Raw genomic sequence first — 7925 nt, 5'->3', positions numbered from 1 at the left:
GTTTTTTTTTTTTTTTTTTTTTTTTTTTTTGCTTGTTAGCTCATGAAACCCGGAAGTGGGCCCCCACACTTTTGAAAACACTGCGCCGGTGTCACAGTCGATCCGTTCCGGGTTCCGGGGGAACCGATATACTGGTCGAATCCAGTCGATTAGTTCCGCGGAACGAATATACCGCACAATAGGCCGTACGCAGAAACGTTCCGCAACCGCCGATCCTATCCGGGTTGTGCGAGTATAGGCCTCATTAAAAACAAAATAATATCTGTGTATTGTGGATGCTGATACCAAACCAAAAAAATCTAAGAAAGCTATTTCTTCATTTTTTAAATGATATTAAGGACAAACCTATTTTTACGTTCTGATAATTTCCCTTTTATGAATCATATTATAACCTCGTACAAGTAGCGCCTACAATGTATTAGCTAAATAGCATGCACAAATACGTACGAGTCGATCATCTGGAGCCGTTGCGCAGACAGTGTACGATTAGCCTTTATTTATAGACAAAACTTCAAAGAACAGTTCAACGAAAGAGCATGATAATACTATAGTTATAGGTCCTACATTTATAAGAGACTGCTTGAAGTGGGAAGGAAGAGAGAGGGAGGTTTTGCTGATAGGGTACAGCAAGGATAAACATGTTTTGGGTTTTTTTCGGTGAGCTTTGTTCTGATAAGAAAATTATTGTTCAGCTGTACTTCAAAACAAAAAAAAAAAGAATTTTGGTCTAATAGTCTGCAAACAAATTGTTAATGTGTATGCCGTGTATGCAGGGGACTAAATGGAGCTATGCATTTGGATTTCATTTCAATTATCTATTTTATTCTCATTTTTCTTTCAACAAAACATAACACAAAGTAAATCAAAAATGCAAACATAAGCAAGTATACATTACAAAGTATGACATTCAATGGTAATTAACAAACTAATAAAGATATGCACACATACTGGTATTACAAAGTTATGTTTGCAGGGTAAAAATGAGAACTAAGAGGTCCACTAAAAAGCGTTGGTTGTAGATTTTAGACCACTCTAAAATATCTTCAAAAATACTTATCATAATTACAAGTGCGTAATTATGCATAATGCAAAAAAATAAGACAAAATGAAAGAAACAACAGAGACACAACAACGTGACATGACTTAACTGAGGGGAATATACGAATGAAAGGATTAGAGCAAAAACAAAATTAAAGGAAGGAGAGAGAGAGAGAGAGAGAGTGCCTACACGCTGAACAGGATAAACGGAAGAGGAGATTTATCGATTGATTACTTAAATTGTCCACTCTGGAAATTCTTTATACATTGGATATCGCAACAAAATTTACATTCAATACATCACAGGTACACCACAATCAGACATGTCATAGAGTACAAAATGAAACTCACTCACATTAACATACATTGACGTATGCACCATAATAACAATACATTAACCCGACACTTACAACTACATGTATACAAAAACTATTGATATACAGCTGTATACGAATTGAATTGAACTGAATTGAATTTATTTATTTATGGATACATGGATTAAAATTTCTTTATTTTAAGCTGTTGATGTAAAGCTATTATAACTCGAGATGAATAAAATTTTCCTTTGTTTACTTTTCTCCTTATTTTTCTCCTTCGCACTCTAAATCTCTTCTTTATTCTTTATTTTTTATTCTGTGTTGTTTTTTTCTCTCTTTGTTAGCCTACCGCTTTTACCCTTTTTACTTTTTATCTAAAAAGATGCCATTTGGGGGTACATTAAGCCATATTTCTGTCTGTTTCCTGTCGATTCATGTTATACATGTAGTTTATTATAGCTGTTTTTCATTTTCTTATCTCTTTCAATTTCTGTCTATCCCATCGCCACTATTGGCTTCACACCTTTTACATGTGCATATAATATGTGTTTCCATTAAAAATGTATGTACATATATAAATGAAACTTAATGTTTACGAAGAGAAAATGTAACTTTTTTTATGGAACACCAGATTTCGGACATAGGCGCACTGTTTGGATATTCAAGTTATAGGGTATCACTAGAAGTCAGAAAATTTACGTGACTTTGTGATATATGACCCCATATTTTGCATGCACTCTACGATGTACAGGCATGCTAACCCGGACACATTACACTGCACATTACTTGAATATGAGACCATTCTGAAGCAAATAATTTTCACAGAACAAAAATGCACTCTTAAATGAATCCCCCAAGGATTGGAACAATCACCCCCCAGCATTCCCACTGATTCCCGATCATCAGTTACAAGCCATCCCCTTTTAACAGAAGATATTTTTTGGGGCCTCAGTCCCTATCATGGAGAGGGAAGACATTCAAGATTGATCGGATGGTACAGTGTTGACTATAAGGTGGTGTTCAGAACAAACAATGAGAAACCTGCAATACTAAACAGCAGTAAATTCTTTTAGGAATTCAGAGTTCATTTTACACAAATTAGCTTCAAATTGCTGAGATATATGTAGCTACAGTGCGTACAAAAAAAGCAACAAGATTCAATTTCGAATTTGTGAAGATGGTGTTTACTTTACTCCAAAGTAAGTAGCAACATCATAAAGCCATATAATCTCCTCTTTCCAATGACATCTTATTTATTCTTACACGGTCACGGATGGCTGAGTTTCAGTTAGTGAGACCAGCATAAATCCTTTTTAATTCACTTTTTTTTTAATGTTCAGACTGGTGAGACATACCTAGGGCCCTTCTTCTTTGAAAACAACCGCAACGAAAATGGATGCTTACAAATTCTAAATTAACATGTGATTCCTGAATTAATGGAAAATTTTCCTGTGCAACAAAGGGGTGTGTTCAGACGCCTATGATGGGCACAGGATAGCGCACCAGCCCATCGACTAGTTGCAGTAAGAAACAGATTGGCTGAGGTATTTGGAAATCGGGTGATTGCCTTGTATCATGGTGTGCAGCCATTGGCCACCAGAATCTCTGGATCTGACTTCTTGCAATTTTTCCCCCTTTGGGGTTATCTCAAGAGCAAAGTGTTCATTACCCTTCAACCTGACATTGCAACTCTGAGACAAAGAATCACTGAATTTGAAGCTCTACGCCATCAAGCCACAATGATTCGCAGAGTTGTGCGTGAGATGTAGAAAAGAGCTAATCTCTGTGTGGGAAGGAATGGTGGCCATGTTGAGGGGCATGGGATGTAATGTTAAAAAGAGATATCCGAAAAAAAAACAGTGGTAAGTTGTGATTATTAATTTCATTATTCCATTAATTTGTTAAGTTAATTTCTGATAAGGTGCATTGATTCTTGCAGGGTCTAAACTTGGTCCCAAGTCCAATTTACCCATTGTCTAAAAAGAATGATTATTTATGCCATCCATGACCGTGTATGCATAAATAATTATCATTTTGAAGAGGAGTATCATATGGTTTTAAGATGTTGCTACTCACTTTGGTGTAAAGTTAACACAATCTTCACAAATTTGAAATCAAATTTTTATTCGCATTGTATAAACAAAGAGACCCTAATTAAAGGATGGACCCACCTTATCTGCCCACTACACATGTCTTTTTTTTCAGTATAAAACCGATTTTGTATAATGTACTTTCAATTTCTCTTAGAATCGTACGCTCTCTATTTCAAATGTGCTTTCTAATTACAAGTCTTGCAAAACGTTAAATTTTCAATCGCCCATCTCAACCAAAACTATACTGTATCTCTTTAGAATACCTTTCCTGTTTGAAGTAATCTCTGTGTATAGATAGACCGCCTCCCCAATAGAGAGAGAAAAAAAAAAACCACACACACACACATTCATATGCACATACACACGGACACAACATATAATAAAGACAACTTAACACACAAAAACAAAATTCATCGCGTCATTTTTAGTTGTTACAACTGAAAAAATAATGAACCAAACGAACATGCATGTATGACGTTGACGACCATATTGGTCGTTATATCGCACTAAAATGATTAGACTCTGTGCCCTGAAAATAGACATTAAAATGAAGGTGGACTATTTGAGCCCATAGTATGTTTAATATGAAGGTCCTTGTATTACAGTAGTTAACATGAAGCATGCCGAACATCCCAATTACAGTTACTCATTCGGTTATTCTGTTCAAAATGATTCAAATCAGAGAGAGGTTGGCATGTTCAACGTCACATCGTGCAGAACTCTACAGAGCAGAGTTCTGTGACTGTACCATGGCCACCATGACGACGAAAGAGATAAGGGAGGGGAAAAAGGAATCGCTTTGTAGTCCGGGTTTCAAATTGGCAACTTTGTTCGGTTGGCTGGTCAGAGAGATTTGGAGAAGTTCATTGGCTGTAGAGGGAGACTGGAAGAGTACATTTCACTGAAGGGGTGTTTCCCCATTACCACTTTGTATACATTGTACGGTAGAGACCCGGAACGAATCGGCGGTGGGGGATCTTATCGGCGGTGAGGCAAAAATCCCGCCGATTGGATCTGGGGGATCTTTTATACCGGCCACAGTCCGCCGATAAGTTCCGGCGGAACTTATCGACTGGCCGGAACGGATCGCCTGTGACACCGGCCCTGTGTTCTTAAGTCAATAGAGTCAATTATAAAAGAGATTACATACCGTACGTAACTAGCTGTCGCTGCAATACGAAAAAAAGAAAAAGAAAAAAGAATAGGCCCTAGATCTTCATTACTAGTATCCCTTTGCCATTTTTTTTTTTTTAGCTGTCCCGTGCTTTTGTCTTGTCTTTTATCATCGAGTCCCAATTGACCCCCCCCCCCCCACCCCCAACCACCACCACAATAGAATGACAACCTTGTTTTGTGATAACCTTGCAGCAAGTTACTCAACGAACGTGTTACGTCTGGTTAGGTACTGCGGGGTTTATGCACACGTGATCGTTCATTCACGAACAGATTGCACTATTGTGTACATAGCGTACTGTACCGGCACAGCGCTGTTGCAGTATCCGCTATTGGTGGTTTTCTTTCTTCTTGCTGTAGCGAAATCCCAAAGCTGTCACTCATCAACGATCTCTAGGATGGAAGACAAAAATAAATATATGGTAAGCTTGTCGCGTTCACGTCCAACTAATGAAGAAATACAATATTAGATTCAGACTTCTGAGCTGAATGCTGGTTGGTTGCAGCGCAGCATACAGTAGCAGTAGGCTTATCTGAACGGATAAGAAAAGACACAGTCCCATTCGTGTTCTTATGCGTTACCTTCCTCGTATTATTGCTAGCCAGCATACTTGCCAGACGCCATGCGACTTCTGTAATTTACAGTATCTTTACAGCGGACAGGGCTGCCGGCTGTGTAGATTCTACCTCTAGTTGCGTGATTACATGGCACCTTTTGTACTTTCATTCATCATGCTCAGAATGCTATACATCCATAGTAAACGTAAACTTAGGCCTACTATTGTGTTAACAGCTGGGGCCCGTTGCATAAAACTCCAACCGGATTTTTTTCCGGTTGAAATCACAAAATTCTGGTTGGAAGCTCCCAACCAGAGTTTTTATGCAACAGATTTTACATTCTTATGTTAGCAACATTAGAAAACTTAGGTTGGGCAAAACCCAACCTAAGTTTTCTAAGGTTGCTAAAAAAGTTTTATGCAACGGGCCCCTGGTTAAATATGGCGGAAAATTGCGTAACGTTAAAGTATAAGTTTAGATCTATTTAGGCCCTAATAGATTTATAGTAAAGTTTAAAGATACAGCAATCGTAGATTTCAGTAGATTGTACCTTGTGTAGTTTAGACAGAAAGATCCCACGGATGCCAAGTTCAAAAAACTTTATGACTCGCGATGAGTGAGATTTTCTTGACTCGGCATCTCGGCGAGCGAATGTGCGCGCAAGCGAGGGTGTGCAGTGGGAGGGATTCCCCTTCCCCCTGTGGCCTCCCACGGTAGGGAGCTTTTTCAATTTTTAGCTCTTAATGGTGCGATCAGGTGCATACTTAAGTGACTATTTTGTACTAATTTTGATAGACAAAAGGAAAATATACCTTCAATTTGAGCTTTGCATCTTATTATGGGCCCAAATTGCAGACTTTGCCCGATGCGTGAGAAAAATGGGTGCCATGCGTGAGATGCTTGAGTCTCACTCAGAATGCTTGAGACTTTGTAGCTCTGAGATCCATCTGTCAGGAGGAGTCTTTTATTTTTTGTCGTCATCACTCTCCTCCGGAGCTGAGGGGATCCATCAGCCAGACGCAGTCTCCGCTCCGCGGAACATATCCCCGACAACCAGATACAGACCGATCTTTCGGTCAACATGTAGTTGTGGCATGTGCAGACACCTTGACTCAAGAGAATGCCTCCACCATTTTCAACAGCTACATGACGCATGTGTAGATCTAAATCTGGTGAAAGTGTAGGCTAGATCTAGATCGGCAAAATTAGGCCCCACACTGTACACACAGGCAAAGTAAGGAACCCCCAAAACCAATTAAATCTGCCCCATCTTCGTTGGCCTCTTTATGGCTTTAAGCTTTTTAGTATGGTTGTTAACGTGGTTGTCCATTCACAATTGACACATTTTTGTCTGTCCAGGACATATTAGCCATTCATACATGTACGTACAGTATATAATACCGTATACGTTAATGCATTACATAGTACAAGGCAGAGAAATGTTTTTGTTTGTTTGTTTGCTTGTTTGTGTGGCTTTTTGTAGAACAGTAAAGTAATGTTAGGTCCCTAGATCTAGAATATCGATATAAGAAATCTTTAGAACATTTATAGGCCATTCAGTTGAAAAATAAATTTTCAATAAACATATATTATTTGCCTTCATATGTTGTAACATCAATGTCCATCCAGTGTTTACAATCATACATTAGTGATTTTTTTAATACAACAAATATTTTTATTTCAGGTTATGGCAAAAATTCTGCAAGATTGATTTTCATTTCAGGTTATGGCAAAAATTCTGCAAGATTGCTTGTTCTGAAGCAGTTTTTTGGGCAAAGTCACGAGTTGCATTCTCTTGTGAAAGTGTTCGATCAGATTGTTTTTTTTTTTTTTTTGGGGGGGGGGGGTGATGCACATTTAAAACAGCATACCTAACATCCCTGTAGCTGTACCCTTAGAGATGGGCCATCCTTTTTGCATTAATATTCCACCAGAATGACAAGACTATTGTAGAGCTATAACATTTCTGTAATATTTGAAGGATGTTAGCCCTTAGAATTAAAATAATGCACCAAATGCTCACCGCAACGTATTCTGTGTACCAGTCACGTCTGCATACAATGCATGCTAATCCTCCTGTGGTTGTAATACTGTACGAGCTGAAATTTTCGCGTACAGATATTTTTGCGAATTGCTACTTGGAGGACATTTTCGCGTGTTGTTAATTTCGCGGTTGCGAGGGTCTAACTGAACTTAGTTATTCGCGCGTTGTTATTTTTGCGTGTTGTTATTTTCGTTGTTCAAAGGCGATTCGCGAAAATAAAACCACCACGAAAATTTCAGCTCGTACAGTACTTATACTTCAAGCAAAAGATATGCATGTTAAAGCTGTCAGAAAGGAAGAATTTACTAGCTTCTTTTACTTTCTTATCTACATGTACATTTGTATGGCAAATAACAGCACACCACTTACATTCATGAACTACACAGGCATCACACAGGTCTGTAAAACTAGACTTTTAGTACATGAAGTTTAGATTTGTAACTTTTTCGTAGAACGAAAATTTTAATAGTCAATTCAACTCAACAAATAAAGACCCTCTTGAGTTCAAAATTTACAGGAGGTTTCCAAATAGTGTTTTCTTCAATACCTATTTTTTAAAAATTTGCATGCAAAAAGGATGATTTTTTATGTTTTTATAGTGAAAATGCCCAATTCTATTGTGATTGTTATACATTGTATCTCCTTGGAAAATGTCAACTCCATAAAACTCAGCTAGCAGCTGTGACACCCTTAAAATACAGA

Source organism: Diadema setosum, chromosome 5 (assembly GCF_964275005.1).
Source record: "Diadema setosum chromosome 5, eeDiaSeto1, whole genome shotgun sequence".
In the NCBI taxonomy this organism is placed as follows: Eukaryota; Metazoa; Echinodermata; class Echinoidea; order Diadematoida; family Diadematidae; genus Diadema; species Diadema setosum.
This window is presented reverse-complemented; position numbering follows the sequence as displayed.